Source organism: Ascaphus truei, unplaced genomic scaffold (assembly GCF_040206685.1).
Source record: "Ascaphus truei isolate aAscTru1 unplaced genomic scaffold, aAscTru1.hap1 HAP1_SCAFFOLD_580, whole genome shotgun sequence".
NCBI classification, from domain to species: Eukaryota; Metazoa; Chordata; class Amphibia; order Anura; family Ascaphidae; genus Ascaphus; species Ascaphus truei.
In genome coordinates, this window is record NW_027456912.1 from 97,035 (window position 1) to 122,500 (window position 25,466).

General features: G+C 45.9%; 1 long non-coding RNA gene across 1 annotated transcript in view; it reads left to right on the forward strand.

The window, feature by feature from the left end:
* The first annotated feature begins 2,275 nt into the window (after nt 1–2,275).
* LOC142485386 (uncharacterized) overlaps nt 2,276–25,466 on the forward strand; it is a 121,897-nt gene continuing 98,706 nt past the window's right edge. Inside the window, exon 1 of the long non-coding RNA XR_012798438.1 lies at nt 2,276–2,476. This is a non-coding gene — a long non-coding RNA (uncharacterized LOC142485386). The remainder of the gene's footprint in view (nt 2,477–25,466) is intronic.

The following is a 25,466-nucleotide window of genomic DNA, read 5'->3' on the forward strand; positions in this document are numbered from 1 at the left end:
CAGATGTGATGCCAATAAGCGTTGAACTCCTTGCAGATCCACCGTCAGCTGGTTGTGGCAGAAAGTGGTGACATACAGTAGAACAGAGTGGTTGAGCTGTAACCACGGCAGTCAGGTCAGAAATCAACACAATATTTTTTGAAATTTAGAATGAGAATGTTCTGTATGTCACATTCTGGGCTCAGACTCTGAGCCCTGTCACATGTTAGCAGCTTGTGATAATAGAAAGTATCCATATACTGGTATGTGATAAGAAACATGAAGGTCATTTTATAATGGATCCCATAACCTGCTTTATATGAAGTATCATTTTACACTAATTAGTAGAGATGTTACATTTTGAAAAATAGCACTTCTGGCGACATTGTTCATTTTCTCTACAAATGATAAATGAAAAAGTTGGATAAAACGTTATATGTGTGTGTGAGCGCAATATATATATATAGAGGTATCAGTACCGTGTTAGCCGAGCTTCAATAATCAAAAAATAAATAGATAATACCGTTCTGTGGCTAACGAAATGCTTTTATTTGTGCGAGCTTTCGAGATACACTGATCTCTTCTTCCGGCGATGTTACAATGAATGAAGCAAGCAAAAGGTATACTTAAAAACAGTGTCTCTTGGAATGTTATCTGTGCTGGTCCTTCCCCCGGTGTGGATGTGTTTTATGCCTAGAGACAGCTGTGTGTGCATAGATATAGCACAGTATGTTAAATTACGCTGCGGGGTCATGTGACATCACCCTCGTCAAATGCCGCTGCAGGTCACATGACGCCGCATCAAGGTAAGGGGGGGGGGGCGCGAGCACCGGCAGGGGGGCGAGCTGCAAAAGTTTGTGCTCCCCTGGTATAACCAATAAATAATATAGCTGATATAGCAATTTGGTTGTGGCTAGAGAGAGATTATAATGGCAGTGAGAATTAGTGGTCAGAATTAATAACAGTGCAATTACTAAAAAGTAGCTGTAATAAAATAATAATAAACACTATCCCAAAAATCAATAAAAGTCCAGAAACCTAGCTCTAATAGCTATGTTATAACTCAATCATAAAAGGATCCAATTCGGGCGTCCTCTGGAGCCCTGGCAGCTCTCTTCAGGGAAACAACCACCTCCTCGATAGATATCTAAACAAAAAAAAGAAGAGAAAGCGCCCGCTCCATGTGTAAATTCGGTTTAACAATTTCATTTCCTGGACAAGATAAAAATAGCAAACTCACAAACATCCGTTTGGTAAAAGCATTGTATGAGACAGGCTCGGGCTCCGTGGTAATCCGGTGGTCACTCCGCAGCTCCAGACTTTGGACGATGACCGGGAAACTCGATAGGCTGCGCCCCTCGCAGTGTGGTCTTCCAGCAATCTGTGGTATGTTGTGGTTCCACTGTAAATCCGGTGTCTCGTCTTGGTCGTGTACCAACTTCCCTTCCGGCGTCAGGACGTATAGTGTGGCAATAGCAACGAGAAGAAAGTACTGAGGTGGGGTTGGATCCCCCTCGGTTATTTCTTGTTTTATTAATAAATAATTTACTATATTTTAATCTCTGGTGCGCATTGTGTGCATTTTTCTTCTTGTCTGCACAGTGCTTCAGATGCTGCATCTGAAAAAATGCCGGTGGATCGGGATGTGAGGTAGGGAAGTGACGTCCGCGCCGGAACGTTATTGCCACGCCTCCAAATATTTATTGCCACGCCCCCAATCGCACCCGCTGCATACCCTGCAAAGCCATAAAAAAGCTCAGGCTTCAGCAAGTGTATTGCAGCGTGTGTGCCTTCCCTCCGTCTGAAATACTATAGACGCAGCCTTATCGACGCTTACTAAATAGGCCCGTGTCTCTCTCTCTCTCTCTCTGTGTCTCTCTCTCTCTCTCTGTGTCTCTGTCTCTCTCTGTGTGTCTCTGTCTCTCTCTGTGTGTCTCTCTGTGTCTCTGTCTCTCTCTCTGTGTCTCTGTCTCTCTCTGTGTGTCTCTGTTTCTCTCTGTGTGTCTCTGTCAAAAGAACATTTCAGTATTGCCAAAGCGTGAGTAAAAGGGGGTGTGGGACAATGATTACACGAATACTAGGGGGTACGGTACTGTATAATGGTTATACAGTACATTACTTTTGTCTCTCTCTCTCTCTGTCTGTCTCTCTCTCTCTGTGTCTCTCTCTCCCTATGTCCCTCTCTCTGTCTCTCTCTCATTCTCTGTCTCTCTCTCTCTGTGTCTCTCTCTCATTCTCTGTCTCTCTCTCATTCTCTGTCTCTCATTCTCTGTCTCTCTCTCATTCTCTGTCTCTCATTCTCTGTCTCTCTCTCATTCTCTGTCTCTCTCTCTCATCCCTGTATGATAGGTATGTTCCAACTCTATTATTTGCTCTTCTTTTCCGTTTGAGAGGAGGGAGTCCCTCACCTCTTCAGCCACACACCAGGAATGCTGGATTGCTTTCAGACGCTCGGAGAGGCGGATACAGTTGTGGATTGCAGGCACTGATTTATCTGGTAAGTACCGCAAACATGCTTGAACAAGGGCCGTAGACATTTTATTTGATGGTTTAGATTATCATTGTCTGTGGTTGTTAGTTATTGGTATTAGAGTTTTTTGATGTTGTTACGAATCAAATACATTTTGAAGTAGTAATCCCCTCCGAACTGGGCATTCCTGGCCAATAATGCCCTGGCTGTAAGAGTTGAAGGGCCCAAGCAAAGCCCCCACCTCTATACACACTAACACTGCAGGGGCATCAGAGTGTCTTGTTGTCATGGCAACGGGGGGTGTCACGTGATGTAATTTGTTTAATAAATTATTTTTTAAGGTGTCCCGGTTTTTCATTTTCGAAATCTGGTCACCCTATTGATCAAGCAAAAAAAGTGAAGAAACAATTGTAGTTTTGCTAATGGACGTCATTTTGGCATATCATTCGCTTTGAGGATACCCATTAATATGAAGAAAAATAACATCGATTCCCAATGTAGCCCCCCTTCCCGGGCCAATCGCAGATCGGGCCCCCCTCCTCTGTACTAGGGTCTGGCTACGTGTCTGAGTGTGGTGCATACAGTACCTGCTGGCAACAGGGGGACCTGAGTCTCCCGCGATAGTATGGGGGATGACAGGATCAGGTTTCTGGGGTGAATGCCTCCGTCTTATCAGAGCAGGATGAAATTTCTCTTCAGAAGGACTTGGAGAGACTGGAAACGTGGGCAGGTAAATGGCAAATGAGGTTTAATACAGATAAATATAAGGTTATGCATTTGGGATGCAAGAATAAAAAGGCGACTTACAAATTAAATGGAGATATATTGGGGGAATCCTTGATGGAGAAGGATTTAGGGGTGCTTGTAGACAGCAGGCTTAGCAATAGTGCCCAATGTCATGCAGTAGCTGCAAAGGCAAACAAGATCTTATCTTGCATCAAACAGGCAATTGATGGAAGGGAAGTAGACATAATTATGCCCCTTTACAAAGCATTAGTAAGACCACACCTTGAATATGGAGTACAATTTTGGGCACCAATCCTAAGAAAAGACATTATGGAACTAGAGAGAGTGCAGAGAAGAGCCACCAAATTAATAAAGGGGATGGACATTCTAACTTATGAGGAGAGGCTAGCTATATTGGATTTATTTACATTAGAAAAGAGGCGTCTAAGAGGGGATATGATAACTATATACAAATATATTCAGGGACAATACAAGGAGCTTTCAAAAGAACTATTCATCCCACGGGCAGTTCAAAGGACTCGGGCCATCCCTTAAGGTTGGAGGAAAGGAAATTTCACCAGCAACAAAGGAAAGGGTTCTTTACAGTAAGGGCAGTTAAAATGTGGAATTCATTACCCATGGAGACTGTGATGGCAGATACAATAGATTTGTTCAAAAAAAGGTTGGACATCTTTTTAGATGGGACAGGTATACAGGGATATACCAAATAAGTATATATGGGAAGGATGTTGATCCAGGGATTAATCCGATTGCCAATTCTTGGAGTCAGGAAGGAATTAATTTTTCCCCTTAATGGGGTTTTTTGTTTGCCTTCCTCTGGATCAATAAGTAAGTATAAATATAGAATTAAATATCTGTTGTCTGAATTTAGCATAGGTTGAACTTGATGGACGTACGTCTTTTTTCAACCTCATCTATTATGTAACTATGTATGTAATGGTGCAGCGCCTCCATCTCTGAGCCCCAGGAATACGGGTGGAATCCTTCCAGAGAGTCCCCCCCCCCCCCCCTCGGGGATGAGAGATTCCAGTCTCACACTGTATATCTTTAAAAGCAGCCGCAGCTCTTTATTCACAGCAGCAGAAAAGCAGCAACTATATATCAGGTACAGGGTGTCTTCCTCCACACAGGACTGCTCTCCCTCAGGATGGTCTCTGTGTCCCTGCCACCACCCCAGGTCAAGGGCACCCAGGGTGGGGCTAGCTCTTCCCTCGCCCCCTAAACAGGGTGAGAGGAATTGGTCCACCTCCCTAACTAAGGTTGCATCAGCTCTACTCAGAGGCTGATGGCTCCCCTTCTCCAACGGCCAATTGACATAGGCTCTCTCTGTCACCCTGGGCCAGCCAGGTGACAGACTCAGCAGACTCTAACTCTGGACTGAACTCTTAACTCTGACACACACTTCTACTAAATAGGAAGTGCACTGCTCTTTATGATATTGGCAGGCACTGCCCCTGTGTCTCTGCCTACCACACAGGGTCAGGTACCAATTTCAGGAATGTCCCGTTATTAGCGTAAACACAACAGAGTTCAATGGATCTAGCATTAAGACTGTAAGCTCTGCAGGCCAGGGATTTCCTTTCCTATTGTCTGATTTTGTTTGTTGCACTTATTGTACTATAATTCTCTGTACTGTATTGCCTCTCTTATAAAGCGCTATATAAATAAATATTTACATACATAATATATCTTAATGCATCTTAAGACACCTTAGAGTTCCCTCTATAAGACACTTTATGGTCCACTCAAGTGAATAGTCTGTAAGTAGGGTGACCATTCGTCCCGGTTTTGCCGGGACAGTCCCGTTTTTTTCTGCCCTGTCCCGATTTTAGCGCCGTCCCGGTTATGTCCCGATTTTTGTCCCTGGTCCCGGTATTGCGGGGCAGCGGCGGTGAGGAGAATGCGGCGGCCGGTAAGTATTTTCTATGTGTGTGTGTGAATGCTGCCGGGGAGACTGAATGAAGGAGAATGCCGGGGGCGGGACTTAGAATGCCGGCCGGCCCGCAGGGGATTGGTTGCAGGCAGGTCAGAGGAAGCCGGGGGCGGGACTTCCGCTTTGTGCAGAGCACAAGTGTCTTCCCACTCCCGGCTCCTCTGTTCGCGGTGAGTGTCCCCTTTCTGTCCCGGGTCCCAGCCAGGGGGGGTAATAGGAGGTGGTAGCGGGGGTGCGCCTACCTTTGTACCACCTTGTACCTTTGCCCCCCTGGCGCTCCCACCATTGCCCCATCGGCACTCCCACCTTTGCCCCCCGGCGCTCCCACCTTTGCCCCATCGGCACTCCCACCTTTGCCCCCCGGCGCTCCCACCTTTGCCCCCCCCCCCGGTGCTCACAGCTTTGCCCCACGGCGCTCCCACCTTTGCCCCTCCGGCGCTCACAGCTTTGTGTGTGTGTGTGTGTGTGTGTGTGTGTGTGTGTGTGTGTGAATCAGTGGGTGTGTGTGGGTGTGTGTGTATCTGTGTGTGTGTGTGTGTGTGTGTGTATGTGTATCAGTGTGTGTGTGTGTGTGTGTGTGTGTGTGTATGTGTATCAGTGTGTGTGTGTGTGTGTGTGTATGTGTATCTGTGTGTGTGTGTGTGTGTGTATGTGTATCTGTGTGTGTGTATTTGTGTGTATGTGTGTGTGTGTGTGTGTGTATGTGTATCTCTGTGTGTTTGTGTATCTGTGTGTGTGTGTGTGTGTGTGTGTGTATCTGTGTGTGTGTGTATCTGTGTGTGTGTGTATCTGTGTGTGTGTGTGTGTGTGTGTGTGTCAGTGTGTGTGTGTGTGTGTGTGTATCAGTGTGTGTGTGTGTGTGTGTGTGTGTGTGTGTGTGTGTGTGTGTGTGTGTGTGTGTTTCAGTGTGTGTGTGTGTTTCAGTGTGTGTGTGTGTTTCAGTGTGTGTGTGTGTTTCAGTGTGTGTGTGTGTATCAGTGGGTCTGTGTGTGTGTGAATCAGTGGGTGTGTGTGTGTGTGTGTGAATCAGTGGGTGTGTGTGTGTGTGTGTGTGTGTGAATCAGTGTGTGTGTGTGTGTGTGTGTGTGTGTGTGTGTGTGTGTGTGTATTAGTGGGTGGGTGTGTGTGTGTGTGTGTATCAGTGTGTCTGTATCTGTGTGTGTGTGTATTGTATTGTATTGTATGTCTTTATTTATATAGCGCCATTAGTGTACATAGCGCTTCACAGTAGTAATACATGTGGTAATCAAATAAATAACAGATAATATAAAAAACATATCATGGGAATAAGTGCTTTAGATATAAAAGTAACATTTCGGAAGAGGAGTCCCTGCCCCGAGGAGCTTACAGTCTAATTGGTAGGTAGGGAGAACGTACAGAGACAGTAGGAGGGAGTTCTGGTAAGTGCGTCTGCAGGGGGTCAAGCATTATGTATCGTGTTTAGAATATCCACAGTGCTATTCATATGCTTCTTTAAGCAAGTGTGTCTTAAGGTGGGTCTTAAAGGTGGATAGAGAGGGTGCTAGTCGGGTACTGAGGGGAAGGGCATTCCAGAGATGTGGGGCAGTCAGTGAAAAAGGTTTAAGGCGGGAGAGGGCTTTAGATACAAAGGGGGTAGAAAGAAGACATCCTTGAGAAGAACGCAAGAGTCTGGATGGTGCATACCGAGAAATTAGGGATGAGATGTAAGGAGGGGCAGAAGAATGTAAAGCTTTAAAAGTGAGGAGAAGAATGGAGTGTGAGATGCGGGATTTGATCGGAAGCCAGGAGAGGGATTTCATGAGGGGAGATGCTGAGACAGATCTAGGAAAGAGTAGAGTGATTCTGGCAACAGCATTTAGGATAGATTGTAGGGGAGACAGGTGAGAGGCAGGAAGGCCGGACAGCAGGAGGTTACAGTAATCAAGACAGGAGAGAATGAGGGCCTGAGTCAGAGTTTTAGCAGTCGAACAACAGAGGAAAGGGCGTATCTTAGTTATATTGCGGAGGAAAAAGCGACAAGTTTTAGAAATGTTTTGAATGTGAGGGGCGAATGTGAGAGAGGAGTCGAACGTGACCCCTAGGCAGCGTGCTTGGGCTACTGGGTGAATGATTGTAGTTCCAACAGTAATGTGGAAGGAGGTATTAGGGCCAGGTTTGGGAGGAAGTATGAGGAGCTCTGTTTTAGCCATGTTGAGTTTAAGGCGTCGGAGGGCCATCCAGGATGATATAGCAGAGAGACATTCAGAAACTTTGGTTTGTACAGCAGGTGTAAGGTCAGGTGTTGAAAAGTATATTTGTGTGTCGTCGGCATAGAGGTGATAATTAAACCCAAAAGATGTTATTAGGTCACCTAGAGAGAGTGTGTACAGAGAAAAGAGAAGAGGTCCCAGGACAGAGCCCTGGGGTACCCCCACAGAGAGATCAATAGAGGAGGAGGAGGTGTTAGCAGAAGAGACACTAAAAGTACGATGGGAGAGGTAGGATGAGATCCAGGATAGAGCTTTGTTCCGAATACCTAGAGTATGGAGAATGTGGAGGAGAAGAGGGTGGTCCACGATGTCAAATGCTGCAGAGAGGTCGAGTAATATGAGCAGAGTGTAATGACCTCTGTCTTTGGCAGCATGGAGGTCGTCAGTTATTTTAGTGAGGGTTGTTTCCGTGGAGTGAGCAGTGCGGAAGCCAGATTGTAGAGGGTCTAGGAGAGAATAAGTGTTGAGAAAATGGAGCAAGCGAGAGAATACAAGACGTTCAAGTAGTTTAGAGGCAAAAGGCAGGAGGGAGACAGGTCGATAGTTAGAAAGACAGGTAGGGTCAAGCTTGCTGTTTTTGAGTAATGGTATGACTGTTGCATGTTTGAAGGAGGATGGAAAGGTTCCAGAGCAGAGGGAGGAGTTAAAAATGTGTGTAAGCGTAGGGATTATAGTAGGAGCTAGAGGTTTTAGGAGATGGGAGGGAATGGGGTCAAGAGGGCAAGTGGTAGAGGGAGAAGAGGAGATCAACAGCGACACATCCTCCTCTGAGACAGTGGAAAAAGACTCAAGGAAGGCAGGAGGAGAGTTAGGAAGAGGTGTAGGATGGGGGGAAGAAACAGGGGATGTTCTGCCGTATGGATTCCACCTTTTCCTTAAAATAGTCTGCAAAGTCCTGAGCGGAGATGGAGGAAGGAGAGGCAGCTGAGGGTGGTTTGAGTAGAGTATCAAAGACAGAGAACAGTCGGCGTGGGTTAGACTTGTGCATGTTATTAGTGCAGAAAAGTAGGCTTGTTTAGCTTGCGAGAGGGCAGAGTTGAAACAGGATAGCATAAATTTGTAGTGAAGGAAGTCTGCGAGAGTGTGAGACTTCCTCCAGAGGCGTTCAGAGGAACGAGTGGAGGAACGCAGCATGCGCGTGTGGGAATTTAGCCAGGGTCTAGGGTTAGAAGGGCGAGGGCGGCAGAGAGAAAGCGGGGCATGTAGATCAAGAGATGAGGACAAGACAGAGTTGTACTTTCTGACCAGGTTGTCAGGGTCTGTAGCAGAGCTGAGAGAGGAGAGGGAGGAGTGTAAAGTGGACTCAAAGTCAGGTAAGTGAATAGAGCGCAGGTTTCTGCAGAACCGGGGGGTAGATGGAGGTGGAGAAGGGGAGAAGCAAGATAAAGAGAATGAGATGAGATGATGGTCAGAGAGAGGAAAAGGGGAAATGGAGAAATCAGAGAGAGATAAGTTTTTAGTGAAAACCAGGTCTAAGTAGTGGCCATCCTTGTGGGTGCTGGCTGCAGTCCACTGTTGAAGGCCAAAAGAAGAGGTAAGAGAAAGAAAGCGGGAAGCCCAAGAGAGAGAGGGGTCATCAATGTGGCAATTGAAGTCCCCAAGGAGAAGAACAGGGGAGTCTGAGGAGAGAAAGAAAGAGAGCCAGGATTCAAAGTGAGAGAGAAAGGCAGAAGGGGGATGAGTAGAGGTAGGTGGGCGATAGATGACCGCCACATGAACAGGGAGAGGAGAGAAGATCTGGACAGTGTGAGCCTCAAAGGAGGGAAAAGCAAGAGAGGGGGGAATAGGAAGGGTTCGGTAACGGCAGACAGAGGAGAGCAGGAGCCCCACGCCTCCACCCCTGCCATCAGGGCGCGGTGTGTGTGTGTATCAGTGTGTCTGTATCTGTGTGTGTGTGTGTGTGTGTATCAGTGTGGCTTTTTTGGCGATAAGCTGGTGATAAGTGGCTTATCGCTGCTTACTGCATGAGGGCCTTAGGGAGGATTTGTTCCTTTAAAGTACACCTAGTTTGGCATAGGATTTGGATGTCAGGGTATCAATGTGCAACCCAAATGTTAAATGGGAGTTGAATGATCAGATATTTCAAACAAGTAACAGGGGCTAGGATGGTTTTAGAGCTGGTTTTTATCTGAAGCTCTGTCATTGGTAGCTTTAGCAATTTAGCTCTGGTCCCAAATACCATTGTTACAGTCTTGTCAGTGTTTAAAATCAGTTTGTTTTGGGAAATCCAGTTTCAAGTCTCAAAAATCAGATTGAAGTACGTGTTCAAGGTCAGAGAGGCGAGGGCTGCGTGCATATAGGATAAGATCTAAGGCCTCTCACAATAACCCGTTAGGAATATTAATTCCTCATCTATCCGACATAAGTATAAAATATAGTCTACCAAGACCCCTAATACAGAGTTACCCACCTTATACGGGAGCAGCTGCCAGACGAGTATAGTAAATGTATCTTATTTTTGAAAAATAGCACTTCTGGCGACATTGTTCATTTTCTCTACAAATGATAAATGAAAAAGTTGGATAAAACGTTATATGTGTGTGTGCGCGCGCAATATATATATATAGAGGTATCAGTACCGTGTTAGCCGAGCTTCAATAATCAAAAAATAAATAGATGATACCGTTCTGTGGCTAACGAAATGCTTTTATTTGTGCGAGCTTTCGAGATACACTGATCTCTTCTTCCGGCGATGTTACAATGAATGAAGCAAGCAAAAGGTATACTTAAAAACAGTGTCTCTTGGAATGTTATCTGTGCTGGTCCTTCCCCCGGTGTGGATGTGTTTTATGCCTAGAGACAGCTGTGTGTGCATAGATATAGCACAGTATGTTAAATTACGCTGCGGGGTCATGTGACGTCACCCTCGTCAAATGCCGCTGCAGGTCACATGACGCCGCATCAAGGTAAGGTGGGGGGGCGCGAGCACCGGCAGGGGGGCGAGCTGCAAAAGTTTGTGCTCCCCTGGTATAACCAATAAATAATATAGCTGATATAGCAATTTGGTTGTGGCTAGAGAGAGATTATAATGGCAGTGAGAATTAGTGGTCAGAATTAATAACAGTGCAATTACTAAAAAGTAGCTGTAATAAAATAATAAACACTATGCCTAAACACAATAAAAGTCCAGAAACCTAGCTCTAATAGCTATGTTATAACTCAATCATAAAAGGATCCAATTCGGGCGTCCTCTGGAGCCCTGGCAGCTCTCTTCAGGGAAACAACCACCTCCTCGATAGATATCTAAACAAAAAGAAGAGAAAGCGCCCGCTCCAAGTGTAAATTCGGTTTAACAATTTCATTTCCTGGACAAGATAAAAATAGCAAACTCACAAACATCCGTTTGGTAAAAGCATTGTGTGAGACAGGCTCGGGCTCCGTGGTAATCCGGTGGTCACTCCGCAGCTCCAGACTTTGGACGATGACCGGGAAACTCGATAGGCTGCGCCCCTCGCAGTGTGGTCTTCCAGCAATCTGTGGTATGTTGTGGTTCCACTGTAAATCCGGTGTCTCGTCTTGGTCGCGTACCAACTTCCCTTCCGGCGTCAGGACGTATAGTGTGGCAATAGCAACGAGAAGAAAGTACTGAGGTGGGGTTGGATCCTCCTCGGTTATTTCTTGTTTTATTAATAAATAATTTACTATATTTTAATCTCTGGTGCGCATTGTGTGCATTTTTCTTCTTGTCTGCACAGTGCTTCAGATGCTGCATGTGAAAAAATGCCGGTGGATCGGGATGTGAGGTAGGGAAGTGACGTCCGCGCCGGAACGTTATTGCCACGCCTCCAAATATTTATTGCCACGCCCCCAATCGCACCCGCTGCATACCCTGCAAAGCCATAAAAAAGCTCAGGCTTCAGCAAGTGTATTGCAGCGTGTGTGCCTTCCCTCCGTCTGAAATACTATAGACGCAGCCTTATCGACGCTTACTAAATAGGCCCGTGTCTCTCTCTCTCTGTGTCTCTGTCTCTCTCTGTGTGTCTCTGTCTCTCTCTGTGTGTCTCTGTCTCTCTCTGTGTGTCTCTGTCTCTCTCTGTGTGTCTCTCTGTGTCTCTGTCTCTCTCTCTGTGTCTCTGTCTCTCTCTGTGTGTCTCTGTTTCTCTCTGTGTGTCTCTGTCAAAAGAACATTTCAGTATTGCCAAAGCGTGAGTAAAAGGGGGTGTGGGACAATGATTACACGAATACTAGGGGGTACGGTATAATGGTTATACAGTACATTACTTTTGTCTCTCTCTCTGTGTCTGTCTCTCTCTCTCTGTGTCTCTCTCTCTCCCTATGTCCCTCTCTCTGTCTCTCTCTCATTCTCTGTCTCTCTCTCTCTGTGTCTCTCTCTCATTCTCTGTCTCTCTCTCATTCTCTGTCTCTCATTCTCTGTCTCTCTCTCATTCTCTGTCTCTCTCTCATTCTCTGTCTCTCTCTCTCATCCCTGTATGATAGGTATGTTCCAACTCTATTTTTTGCTCTTCTTTTCCGTTTGAGAGGAGGGAGTCCCTCACCTCTTCAGCCACACACCAGGAACGCTGGATTGCTTTCAGACGCTCGGAGAGGCGGATACAGTCGTGGATTGCAGGCACTGATTTATCTGGTAAGTACCGCAAACATGCTTGAACAAGGGCCGTAGACATTTTATTTGATGGTTTAGATTATCATTGTCTGTGGTTGTTAGTTATTGGTATTAGAGTTTTTTGATGTTGTTACGAATCAAATACATTTTGAAGTAGTAATCCCCTCCGAACTGGGCATTCCTGGCCAATAATGCCCTGGCTGTAAGAGTTGAAGGGCCCAAGCAAAGCCCCCACCTCTATACACACTAACACTGCAGGGGCATCAGAGTGTCTTGTTGTCATGGCAACGGGGGGTGTCACGTGATGTAATTTGTTTAATAAATTATTTTTTAAGGTGTCCCGGTTTTTCATTTTCGAAATCTGGTCACCCTATTGATCAAGCAGAAAAAGTGAAGAAACAATTGTAGTTTTGCTAATGGACGTCATTTTGGCATATCATTAGCTTTGAGGATACCCATTAATATGAAGAAAAATAACATCGATTCCCAATGTAGCCCCCCTTCCCTGGGCCAATCGCAGATCGGGCCCCCCTCCTCTGTACTAGGGTCTGGCTACGTGTCTGAGTGTGGTGCATACCTGCTGGCAACAGGGGGGCCTGAGTCTCCCGCGATGGTATGGGGGATGACAGGATCAGGTTTCTGGGGTGAATGCCTCCGTCTCATCAGAGCAGGATGAAATTTCGCTTCAGAAGGACTTGGAGAGACTGGAAACGTGGGCAGGTAAATGGCAAATGAGGTTTAATACAGATAAATGTAAGGTTATGCATTTGGGATGCAAGAATAAAAAGGCAACTTACAAATTAAATGGAGATATATTGGGGGAATCCTTGATGGAGAAGGATTTAGGGGTGCTTGTAGACAGCAGGCTTAGCAATAGTGCCCAATGTCATGCAGTAGCTGCAAAGGCAAACAAGATCTTATCTTGCATCAAACGGGCAATGGATGGAAGGGAAGTAGACATAATTATGCCCCTTTACAAAGCATTAGTAAGACCACACCTTGAATATGGAGTACAATTTTGGGCACCAATCCTAAGAAAAGACATTATGGAACTAGAGAGAGTGCAGAGAAGAGCCACCAAATTAATAAAGGGGATGGACATTCTAACTTATGAGGAGAGGCTAGCTATATTGGATTTATTTACATTAGAAAAGAGGCGTCTAAGAGGGGATATGATAACTATATACAAATATATTCAGGGACAATACAAGGAGCTTTCAAAAGAACTATTCATCCCACGGGCAGTACAAAGGACTCGGGGCCATCCCTTAAGGTTAGAGGAAAGGAAATTTCACCAGCAACAAAGGAAAGGGTTCTTTACAGTAAGGGCAGTTAAAATGTGGAACTCATTACCCATGGAGACTGTGATGGCAGATAGGATAGAGTAAGGTGCTCTAGAGTGTCCTTATACACAGGTAGGAGGGGAATGCAGTCTGGATTTTGACAATTTTAAGATACATTCATTAGAGTCTCAATAAATTCGGGCACCAGATACCCTGAAGGCAGGAGTAGGTAGTCCTAGGACAGCCTCCTCTGCCTCATTGGGCTGGCCCTATGTACTCACTGTACCACTGCTTTCACCAGAATTTCCCCTCCATCGCGTGCTGCTGTAGAGTGATGTCCAGAAGTGCAGAAAAATGATATAGCGCACCGCGATCCAAAAGAAGAACAGGTCTGGCCAAAAATGAAGAATCTTTATTGAGGTATCATAAAATCAAGGGATGCAGCCCTTGATTTTATGATACAGTACCTCAATAAAGATTCTTCATTTTTGGCCAGACCTGTTCTTCTTTTGGATCGCGGTGCGCTATATCACTTTTCTGTGATGGCAGATACAATAGATTTGTTCAAAAAAAGGTTGGACATCTTTTTAGATGGGACAGGTATACAGGGATATACCAAATAAGTATATATGGGAAGGATGTTGATCCAGGGATTAATCCGATTGCCAATTCTTGGAGTCAGGAAGGAATTAATTTTTCCCCTTAATGGTGTTTTTTGTTTGCCTTCCTCTGGATCAATAAGTAAGTATAGATATAGAATAAAGTATCTGTTGTCTGAATTTAGCATAGGTTGAACTTGATGGACGTACGTCTTTTTTCAACCTCATCTATTATGTAACTATGTAACTATGTATGTAATGGTGCAGCGCCTCCATCTCTGAGCCCCAGGAATACGGGTGGAATCCTTCCAGAGAGTCCCCCCCTCCCCCTCGGGGATGAGAGATTCCAGTCTCACACTGTATATCTTTAAAAGCAGCCGCAGCTCTTTATTCACAGCAGCAGAATAGCAGCAACAAGACTGTCAATCAGGTACAGGGTGTCTTCCTCCACACAGGACTGCTCTCCCTCAGGATGGTCTCTGTGTCCCTGCCACCACCCCAGGTCAAGGGCACCCAGGGTGGGGCTAGCTCTTCCCTCGCCCCCTAAACAGGGTGAGAGGAATTGGTCCACCTCCCTAACTAAGGTTGCATCAGCTCTACTCAGAGGCTGATGGCTCCCCTTCTCCAACGGCCAATTGATATAGGCTCTCTCTGTCACCCTGGGCCAGCCAGGTGACAGACTCAGCAGACTCTAACTCTGGACTGAACTCTTAACTCTGACACACACTTCTACTAAATAGGAAGTGCACTGCTCTTTATGATATTGGCAGGCACTGCCCCTGTGTCTCTGCCTACCACACAGGGTCAGGTACCAATTTCAGGAATGTCCCGTTATTAGCGTAAACACAACAGAGTTCCATGGATCTAGCATTAAGACTGTAAGCTCTCCAGGCCAGGGATTTCCTTTCCTATTGTCTGATTTTGTTTGTTGCACTTATTGTACTATAATTCTCTGTACTGTATTGCCTCTCTTATAAAGCGCTATATAAATAAATATTTACATACATAATATATCTTAATGCATCTTAAGACACCTTAGAGTTCCCTCTATAAGACACTTTATGGTCCACTCAAGTGAATAGTCTGTAAGTAGGGTGACCATTCGTCCCGGTTTTGCCGGGACAGTCCCATTTTTTTCTGCCCTGTCCCGATTTTAGCTCCGTCCCGGTTATGTCCCGGTTTTTGTCCCTGGTCCCGGTATTGCGGGGCAGCGGCGGTGAGGAGAATGCGGCGGCCGGTAAGTATTTTCTATGTGTGTGTGTGTGAATGCTGCCGGGGAGACTGAATGAAGGAGAATGCCGGGGGCGGGACTTAGAATGCCGGCCGGCCCGCATGTTATTGGATGAATGATGATGCCGGGGGCGGGACTTAGAATGCCGGCCGGCCCGCAGGGGATTGGTTGCAGGCAGGTCAGAGGAAGCCGGGGGCGGGACTTCCGCTTTGTGCAGAGCACACGTGTCTTCCCGCTCCCGGCTCCTCTGTTCGCGGTGAGTGTCCCCTTTCTGTCCCGGGTCCCAGCCAGGGGGGGTAATAGGAGGTGGTAGCGGGGGTGCGCCTACCTTTGTACCACCTTGTACCTTTGCCCCCCCGGCGCTCCCACCATTGCCCCCCCGGCGCTCCCACCATTGCCCCATCGGCGCTCCCACCTTTGCCCCCCGGCGCTCCCACCTTTGCCCCCCGGCGCTCCCACCTTTGCCCCATCGGCACTCCCACCTTTGCCCCCCGGCGCTCCCACCTTTGCCCCCCCCGGCGCTCACAGCTTTGCCCCCGGGCTCTCCCACCTTTGCCCCTCCGGCGCTCACAGCTTTGTCCCCCTGGCGCTCGCAGCTTTGCCCCCCCGGCGCTCCCACCTTTGCCCCCCCGGCGCTCACAGCTTTGTCCCTCGTCACTCACAGCTTTGCCCCCCGGCGCTCACTTCCCCCCGTCCCCTTGGTGTGGGAGATGGGCTCGGGAGCGGGCAGTGGTTGCTGCGCGGTCGCAGGCGGTGCAGGGGGAGGCGGGGTGTATCTCTGTGTGTGTATCATTGTGTGTGTGTGTATCAGTGTGTGTGTGTATCAGTGTGTGTGTGTGTGTGTGTGTGTGTGTGTGTGTGTGTGTCAGTGTGTGTGTGTCAGTGTGTGTGTATCAGTGTGTGTGTGTATCAGTGTGTGTGTGTGTGTGTATCAGTGTGTGTGTGTGTGTGTTTCAGTGTGTGTGTGTGTTTCAGTGTGTGTGTGTGTTTCAGTGTGTGTGTGTGTGTGTGTGTGTGTGTGTGTGTGTGTGTGTGTGTATCAGTGGGTCTGTGTGTGTGTGTATCAGTGGGTCTGTGTGTGTGTGTATCAGTGGGTCTGTGTGTGTGTGTGTGTGTGTGTGTGTGTGTGTGTGTGTGTGTGTGTGTGTGTGTGTGTGTGTGTGTGTGTGTGAATCAGTGTGTGTGTGTGTGTGTGTGTGTGTGTATCAGTGTGTGTGTGTGTGTGTGTGTGTGTGTGTGTGTGTGTGTATCTCTGTGTGTTTGTGTATCTGTGTGTGTGTGTATCTGTGTGTGTGTGTGTGTGTGTGTGTGTGTGTGTCAGTGTGTGTGTATCTGTGTGTGTGTGTGTTTCAGTGTGTGTATCAGTGTGTGTGTGTGTATCAGTGTGTGTGTGTGTGTGTGTGTATCAGTGGGTCTGTGTGTGTGTGTGTGTGTGTGTGTGTGTGTGTGTGTGTGTGTGTGTATTAGTGGGTGGGTGTGTGTGTGTATCAGTGTGTCTGTATCTGTGTGTGTGTGTGTGTGTGTGTGTATCAGTGTGGCTTTTTTGGCGATAAGCTGGTGATAAGTGGCTTATCGCTGCTTACTGCATGAGGCCATTAGGGAGGATTTGTTCCTTTAAAGTACACCTAGTTTGGCATAGGATTTGGATGTCAGGGTATCAATGTGCAACCCAAATGTTAAATGGGAGTTGAATGCCCAGATATTTCAAACAAGTAACAGGGGCTAGGATGGTTTTAGAGCTGGTTTTTATCTGAAGCTCTGTCATTGGCAGCTTTAGCAATTTAGCTCTGGTCCCAAATACCATTGTTACAGTCTTGTCAGTGTTTAAAATCAGTTTGTTTTGGGAAATCCAGTTTCAAGTCTCAAAAATCAGATTGAAGTATGTGTTCAAGGTCAGAGAGGCGAGGGCTGCGTGCATATAGGATAAGATCTAAGGCCTCTCACAATAACCCGTTAGGAATATTAATTCCTCATCTATCCGACATAAGTATAAAATATAGTCTACCAAGACCCCTAATACAGAGTTACCCACCTTATACGGGAGCAGCTGCCAGACGAGTATAGTAAATGTATCTTATTTCTTTTGCCACTGGAGGGCAGCGTGGAGTTGCAAGGAGTGGCGCCCGTAAGGACGACGTGCCAGTTAGGCGGAAGGAGAAGCGCACACACTTTTATGTGAAACGGATATATTTGGGGAGGGATTTAGGAGTCTGAGTAAGAAAATTAACCATTTAAATATGTACAGATTTAATCCCACTTTTGGAAATTAGGGATGTTGCCTAAAAGTTTGAGAATGCATAAAGTGCCACCCATGGGCTTTAATGAAGCAGCATTTGTGGGCTAAATGGAACAGCATTCTGTATAAAGGTATTTTGGACTCGATATAAATAATTGATGCCAAAAACTAATATTAAGTAAATTGAGAATGGAAAAATCTTCAACACAAACGTACAGAATGTGATATTCTGAGAGATTTTACAGATGTTATCAAATCCCACAATGAATATATAGAAAATGTCTGTATAGAACGAGTCAAACAAGAATATGCCAATAAAACGTTTAATTGGGGGATACAGGGGCCACAATTCAGGTCATTTAGCTGAAAGAAGAGAAGCAGGTCAGCCGGTCAGCCAGTAGAGCAGGTCAGCAGGTCAGCCAGAAGAGCAGGTCAGCCGGTCAGCCGGTAGAGCAGGTCAGCCGGTCAGCTCTGAGATCAGCATTACTTATATCCCCTAAACGTTGTCCCCTGCATGTAATGCTGCAGAACAGCCTACACTGCATATACTGTACATGAGATACTTAACCCTTTCTTTTCGCTCGACTAATCTGAATGATTTGCTAATTGGTTTGTAATTAGAGAGATATTTGTAGCAGAATCCCATGTATGTTATTTTTACCTTTTTAGATACCGTTTTGTGTAATAAAAGATATGAGATCAGAGGGGCTTCCTGTTTGCACTCGTGTTTTGGCAGAAGTGTATATGTGACCCTATAAATCTCCCTCACACCCGGGCTTGGCAGCGTGACACTAGTGCAGCGTCCTGGGGAAGAATCACTGAGCTGTTAGCAATAGATACAACGGATAGAAAAGACACTACACATAGGTTTGATTAAAGAGAGTATTTTATTGAAATAATTAATCTCTTTGCTGGGAGGGGCCTGCAGCACATTGCAGAGCGATATAGTAACACGCAGAGCAATGCATTGCAGGCCCCTCCGGCAGCAAAGGGGTGAAGACCAATGCAGGGTATATAAAGATCTCACTGATAATTCATGCACAAAGGGCAGTTTGTTGCTGTGATCCAGAGGAAGGCGAAACATAACCCCTGCTGTGCAATGGGGGAAAAAAATTCCTTCCTGACCCCATTAAATGGCGATCGGATGGTCCCTGGATCACTGCGCAGTGAGATCAGATGGAGCAGCACAGATCAGCGTTGTTATACACAGGGGCACACTCAGTATATAGAGATGCAGGTGATGGGGCCCTTGTGCCCCTGTGTATAACTCACCTGCTTCCCCATCCCCCTGCATATCTATCCCATTCACCCCTTTTCCTCCCGCATACCTCGCAGGGCCGGCCGGCCATTAGGCGGTCGCCTAGCGCGCAGAGGTCCTAGGGGCGCATTAATAATCATTATTATTTTTTCCTCTTATTATTTTATTTATTTATCTTTTTTTTTAAATTATTATTCTTTTTTTTATCCAGTATTTTGGCGCCCTTTTATTTTTATTTTGCGTTGCGCTGGGATGCGGTCGCACCCCCTGCAGCCCCGATAGCTACGCCACTGTTTATTTTATTATTTTATTTATCTTATTATTTTTTATACAACTGGGGCACAAATTTTAAGTTTTGCCTCGGGCGCATGAAACCCGTGCTCCGGCCCTGCTCCTTGTTCTCTCTCACCCTCTCACGCCCAATATCCCTATCTCCCTCTAGTACCTGCCCCTCCCGCAGCCTTCCTGATCTTATCTGCCTCTCCTGCGGTCAAACCAACTTCTCAGGGCCCCTAGAATACCCCTGTATCTACGCCCTGGCTCCTCTGCTACCTGCTCCTGGCTTCTTCTCCGCCTAAAAAAGGTGAAGCAGCAGATCTGTCCGCACCTCTCGTATTCTCCTACCTGCTCCCGTGGTCTTCTCCTCCGCCTAAAAAAGGTGAAGCAGCAGATCCGGCCACACCTGTCGTATGCTCCTTGGTCATCGTACACCACGTCTGCGTCATCGGCCGCCTTGTAGCCCACCTCATTGTTCCACTTGACGCCCGCTTTGTCATATGCCTCGTCGTCCGCCTCGTAGCCCGCCTCGTCGTCTGGTGGCACAAAGGGCACCACCTTCGTGCGTGTCCTGATCTGCAGGAGACATGAAGTGTTTGTAACCAGGGACAGTGATACTCTGTATCGCAAGAGCTCCTGTGCCACTTATACCCCATCCCCAATACCACGTTATACCGCCCTCCACAGGGCAAATACCCGTTATACCCACCTCCCCAGGCCCAGTACCCAGTTATACAACCCTCCCAAGGCCCAGTACCCTGTTATACGCCCCTCCCCAGGCCCAGTACTCGTTATACCCACCTCACCAGGCCCAGTACCCGTTATACCCACCTCACCAGGCCCAGTACCTATTATATACCCCTCCCCAGAAGGTCATGTTTCTATTTATCAAAAATACATTGAGTTACCTCTGGTTTTCAGGCATGTCCTGGGGGAGTTATCACAGAGACACAGAAACGTCGCTGAGTTTGGGTTAGTAACTCCCTTAACTTCTCAGCAGTTGAATTCCCCATTAGGCGCTTAGCACGTTAAAAACAAGCGTTGCTATTTCTCTGCATGAAGTTGCAGGTAATTGGAAGAGTTACACAGTGACGGCTATTTCATCACTCACCTTCTTCCCCCGAAACGGTCTTTTCTGTCTTATTTCTGGCTTCACATCGGATATCCATATCCATTCTTGGCCTCTGATCTGTATGCAAGGCAATGCTTTAATACAGGGTTGCACAACCTTTTCCCCCTGCTCCCCCCTCCACCTTCCCCACCTTGTCTCCGACGTTCTGATGTAACGACGTCATGTGATATCACGTTGCTATGGCAATGCCACATCATGTGACGCCACGTTGCTGTCGCCAGAAGCCGCCGGAGACAAGGAAAGGGAACTTACAGAGGCCTTGCGCGCGATCTCCGGCATTTAATTTAAATGCTGTGGGGAAGAGCGAGGGGCCTCTGTAAGCGCCGAGCCCCTCCTCCCAAGAAAATGTCGTGCCCCTCGATTTGCGCACCCCTGCTTTAAGAGATATTCTGGGACCCTCCAACTCCTCCATCGGACCCTTCCTCATATTGACTGACCTTGCAGTGCTCTGCACTGACTTGCACTGACCTGCTATGGTGCCTCTCAAAATACCATGCTAACTCATTCTGAACATACATGTGTCCTTTTTACATGTTACTCAGCTTGTATGGGCCACAGACAGCTTTCCTGGGGTCCAGGACTAGTTTCCACCGGGGACACTCACCCATGGGTCGGCGACTTTGCGAGAACCCACCCCCCCCAACCTGTTTTCTCTTGCACTGCCATAGACAACAACATTTCGGCCTGCTGGTCTTTCTCAGGTAAAGTGGCTAAACCCACTAAATCCAGCAAAGAAAGGCCAGCAGCCGAAACATTGTAGTCTGTGGCACAATAAATTATCTTTTTTTATTCAAATCCGTGTGCCCTTTCCCATCAATCATATTGTATCCATTGGACAAAATGCCGGTCTTCCCTGAGACAATGGGGCACCGGTAAAAGTATCACTACTTATTGTTTTTTTTTGGTGTGCAGCAAATCCCCATCATTTTTGCGTTCTCTTGCTCTGCCCCAATCTGACACACCACCTTGCTCTCTCACCCCCTCTTAGACTCCCCCGTCACCCTTTCCTTCCTCAAAGGATGTCCTTTAATCAGATCTTACCCAAATTGTCTCCATCTCCCTTGGAAATGTTCTGTCTTTAAGCTGTGCGGCTCCTCTTGATCCGAACTTTCTTAGCTGACCCCTTTAGGTTTCGGCTCCGAGGGTCTAAAAAATAAGCGACTCCGAAAAGATGTGAAATATGCGCACGGGTCCTAATGGGGCACTGAGGGGGAGACTTAAATACTAGTAAATATAATCTACTGTGCTAACAAATATAATCTATTAACTAAGAAATATAACTTATTAAACTAAGAAATATAATTTATTAAACTAACAAATATAACTTATTAAACTAACAAATATAACTTATTAAACTAAGAAATATAACTTATTAAACTAAGAAATATAACTTATTAAACTAAGAAATATAACTTATTAAACTAAGAAATATAATTTATTAAACTAAGAAATATAACTTATTAAACTAAGAAATATAACTTATTAAACTTAGAAATATAATCTATTAAACTAAATAAATATCTATTAAACTAAATAAATATCTATTCAACTAAATAAATATAATCTATTTAAAAACAATACAATAAAAAGCTGGAGAAATGATTCGTCAACCAAGTCACAGATGTGATGCCAATGAGCGTTGAACTCCTTGCAGATCCACCGTCAGCTGGTTGTGGCAGAAAGTGGTGACATACAGTAGAACAGAGTGGTTGAGCTGTAACCACGGCAGTCAGGTCAGAAATCAACACAATATTTTTTGAAATTTAGAATGAGAATGTTCTGTATGTCACATTCTGGGCTCAGACTCTGAGCCCTGTCACATGTTAGCAGCTTGTGATAATAGAAAGTATCCATATACTGGGATGTGATAAGAAACATGAAGGTCATTTTATACTGGGTCCCATAACCTGCTTTATATGAAGTATCATTTTACACTAATTAGTAGAGATGTTACATTTTGAAAAATAGCACTTCTGGCGACATTGTTCATTTTCTCTACAAATGATAAATGAAAAAGTTGGATAAAACGTTATATGTGTGTGTGCGCGCGCAATATATATATATAGAGGTATCAGTACCGTGTTAGCCGAGCTTCAATAATCTAAAAATAAATAGATGATACCGTTCTGTGGCTAACGAAATGCTTTTATTTGTGCGAGCTTTCGAGATACACTGATCTCTTCTTCCGGCGATGTTACAATGAATGAAGCAAGCAAAAGTTATACTTAAAAACAGTGTCTCTTGGAATGTTATCTGTGCTGGTCCTTCCCCCGGTGTGGATGTGTTTTATGCCTAGAGACAGCTGTGTGTGCATAGATATAGCACAGTATGTTAAATTACGCCGCGGGGTCATGTGACGTCACCCTCGTCAAATGCCGCTGCAGGTCACATGACGCCGCATCAAGGTAAGGGTGGGGGGGGCGCGAGCACTGGCAGGGGGGCGAGCTGCAAAAGTTTGTGCTCCCCTGGTATAACCAATAAATAATATAGCTGATATAGCAATTTGGTTGTGGCTAGAGAGAGATTATAATGGCAGTGAGAATTAGTGGTCAGAATTAATAACAGTGCAATTACTAAAAAGTAGCTGTAATAAAATAATAATAAACACTATGCCTAAACACAATAAAAGTCCAGAAACCTAGCTCTAATAGCTATGTTATAACTCAATCATAAAAGGATCCAATTCGGGCGTCCTCTGGAACCCTGGCAGCTCTCTTCAGGGAAACAACCACCTCCTCGATAGATATCTAAACAAAAAAAAGAAGAGAAAGCGCCCGCTCCATGTGTAAATTCGGTTTAACAATTTCATTTCCTGGACAAGATAAAAATAGCAAACTCACAAACATCCGTTTGGTAAAAGCATTGTGTGAGACAGGCTCGGGCTCCGTGGTAATCCGGTGGTCACTCCGCAGCTCCAGACTTTGGACGATGACCGGGAAACTCGATAGGCTGCGCCCCTCGCAGTGTGGTCCTCCAGCAATCTGTGGTATGTTGTGGTTCCACTGTAAATCCGGTGTCTCGTCTTGGTCGCGTACCAACTTCCCTTCCGGCGTCAGGACGTATAGTGTGGCAATAGCAACGAGAAGAAAGTACTGAGGTGGGGTTGGATCCTCCTCGGTTATTTCTTGTTTTATTAATAAATAATTTACTATATTTTAATCTCTGGTGCGCATTGTGTGCATTTTTCTTCTTGTCTGCACAGTGCTTCAGATGCTGCATCTGAAAAAATGCCGGTGGATCGGGATGTGAGGTAGGGAAGTGACGTCCGCGCCGGAACGTTATTGCCACGCCTCCAAATATTTATTGCCACGCCCCCAATCGCACCCGCTGCATACCCTGCAAAGCCATAAAAAAGCTCAGGCTTCAGCAAGTGTATTGCAGCGTGTGTGCCTTCCCTCCGTCTGAAATACTATAGACGCAGCCTTATCGACGCTTACTAAATAGGCCCGTGTCTCTCTCTCTCTCTCTCTCTCTCTCTCTGTGTCTCTGTCTCTCTCTGTGTGTCTCTGTCTTTCTCTGTGTGTCTCTGTCTCTCTCTGTGTGTCTCTCTGTGTCTCTGTCTCTCTCTCTGTGTCTCTGTCTCTGTGTGTCTCTGTTTCTCTCTGTGTGTCTCTGTCAAAAGAACATTTCAGTATTGCCAAAGCGTGAGTAAAAGGGGGTGTGGGACAATGATTACACGAATACTAGGGGGTACGGTATAATGGTTATACAGTACATTACTTTTGTCTCTCTCTCTCTCTGTGTCTGTCTCTCTCTCTCTGTGTCTCTCTCTCCCTATGTCCCTCTCTCTGTCTCTCTCTCATTCTCTGTCTCTCTCTCTCTGTGTCTCTCTCTCATTCTCTGTCTCTCTCTCATTCTCTGTCTCTCATTCTCTGTCTCTCTCTCATTCTCTGTCTCTCTCTCATTCTCTGTCTCTCTCTCATTCTCTGTCTCTCTCTCATTCTCTGTCTCTCTCTCTCATCCCTGTATGATAGGTATGTTCCAACTCTATTTTTTGCTCTTCTTTTCCGTTTGAGAGGAGGGAGTCCCTCACCTCTTCAGCCACACACCAGGAACGCTGGATTGCTTTCAGACGCTCGGAGAGGCGGATACAGTCGTGGATTGCAGGCACTGATTTATCTGGTAAGTACCGCAAACATGCTTGAACAAGGGCCGTAGACATTTTATTTGATGGTTTAGATTATCATTGTCTGTGGTTGTTAGTTATTGGTATTAGAGTTTTTTGATGTTGTTACGAATCAAATACATTTTGAAGTAGTAATCCCCTCCGAACTGGGCATTCCTGGCCAATAATGCCCTGGCTGTAAGAGTTGAAGGGCCCAAGCAAAGCCCCCACCTCTATACACACTAACACTGCAGGGGCATCAGAGTGTCTTGTTGTCATGGCAACGGGGGGTGTCACGTGATGTAATTTGTTTAATAAATTATTTTTTAAGGTGTCCCGGTTTTTCATTTTCGAAATCTGGTCACCCTATTGATCAAGCAGAAAAAGTGAAGAAACAATTGTAGTTTTGCTAATGGACGTCATTTTGGCATATCATTAGCTTTGAGGATACCCATTAATATGAAGAAAAATAACATCGATTCCCAATGTAGCCCCCCTTCCCTGGGCCAATCGCAGATCGGGCCCCCCTCCTCTGTACTAGGATCTGGCTACGTGTCTGAGTGTGGTGCATACCTGCTGGCAACAGGGGGGCCTGAGTCTCCCGCGATGGTATGGGGGATGACAGGATCAGGTTTCTGGGGTGAATGCCTCCGTCTCATCAGAGCAGGATGAAATTTCGCTTCAGAAGGACTTGGAGAGACTGGAAACGTGGGCAGGTAAATGGCAAATGAGGTTTAATACAGATAAATGTAAGGTTATGCATTTGGGATGCAAGAATAAAAAGGCGACTTACAAATTAAATGGAGATATATTGGGGGAATCCTTGATGGAGAAGGATTTAGGGGTGCTTGTAGACAGCAGGCTTAGCAATAGTGCCCAATGTCATGCAATAGCTGCAAAGGCAAACAAGATCTTATCTTGCATCAAACGGGCAATGGATGGAAGGGAAGTAGACACAATTATGCCCCTTTACAAAGCATTAGTAAGACCACACCTTGAATATGGAGTACAATTTTGGGCACCAAACCTAAGAAAAGACATTATGGAACTAGAGAGAGTGCAGAGAAGAGCCACCAAATTAATAAAGGGGATGGACATTCTAACTTATGAGGAGAGGCTAGCTATATTGGATTTATTTACATTAGAAAAGAGGCGTCTAAGAGGGGATATGATAACTATATACAAATATATTCAGGGACAATACAAGGAGCTTTCAAAAGAACTATTCATCCCACGGGCAGTACAAAGGACTCGGGCCATCCCTTAAGGTTGGAGGAAAGGAAATTTCACCAGCAACAAAGGAAAGGGTTCTTTACAGTAAGGGCAGTTAAAATGTGGAACTCATTACCCATGGAGACTGTGATGGCAGATACAATAGATTTGTTCAAAAAAAGGTTGGACATCTTTTTAGATGGGACAGGT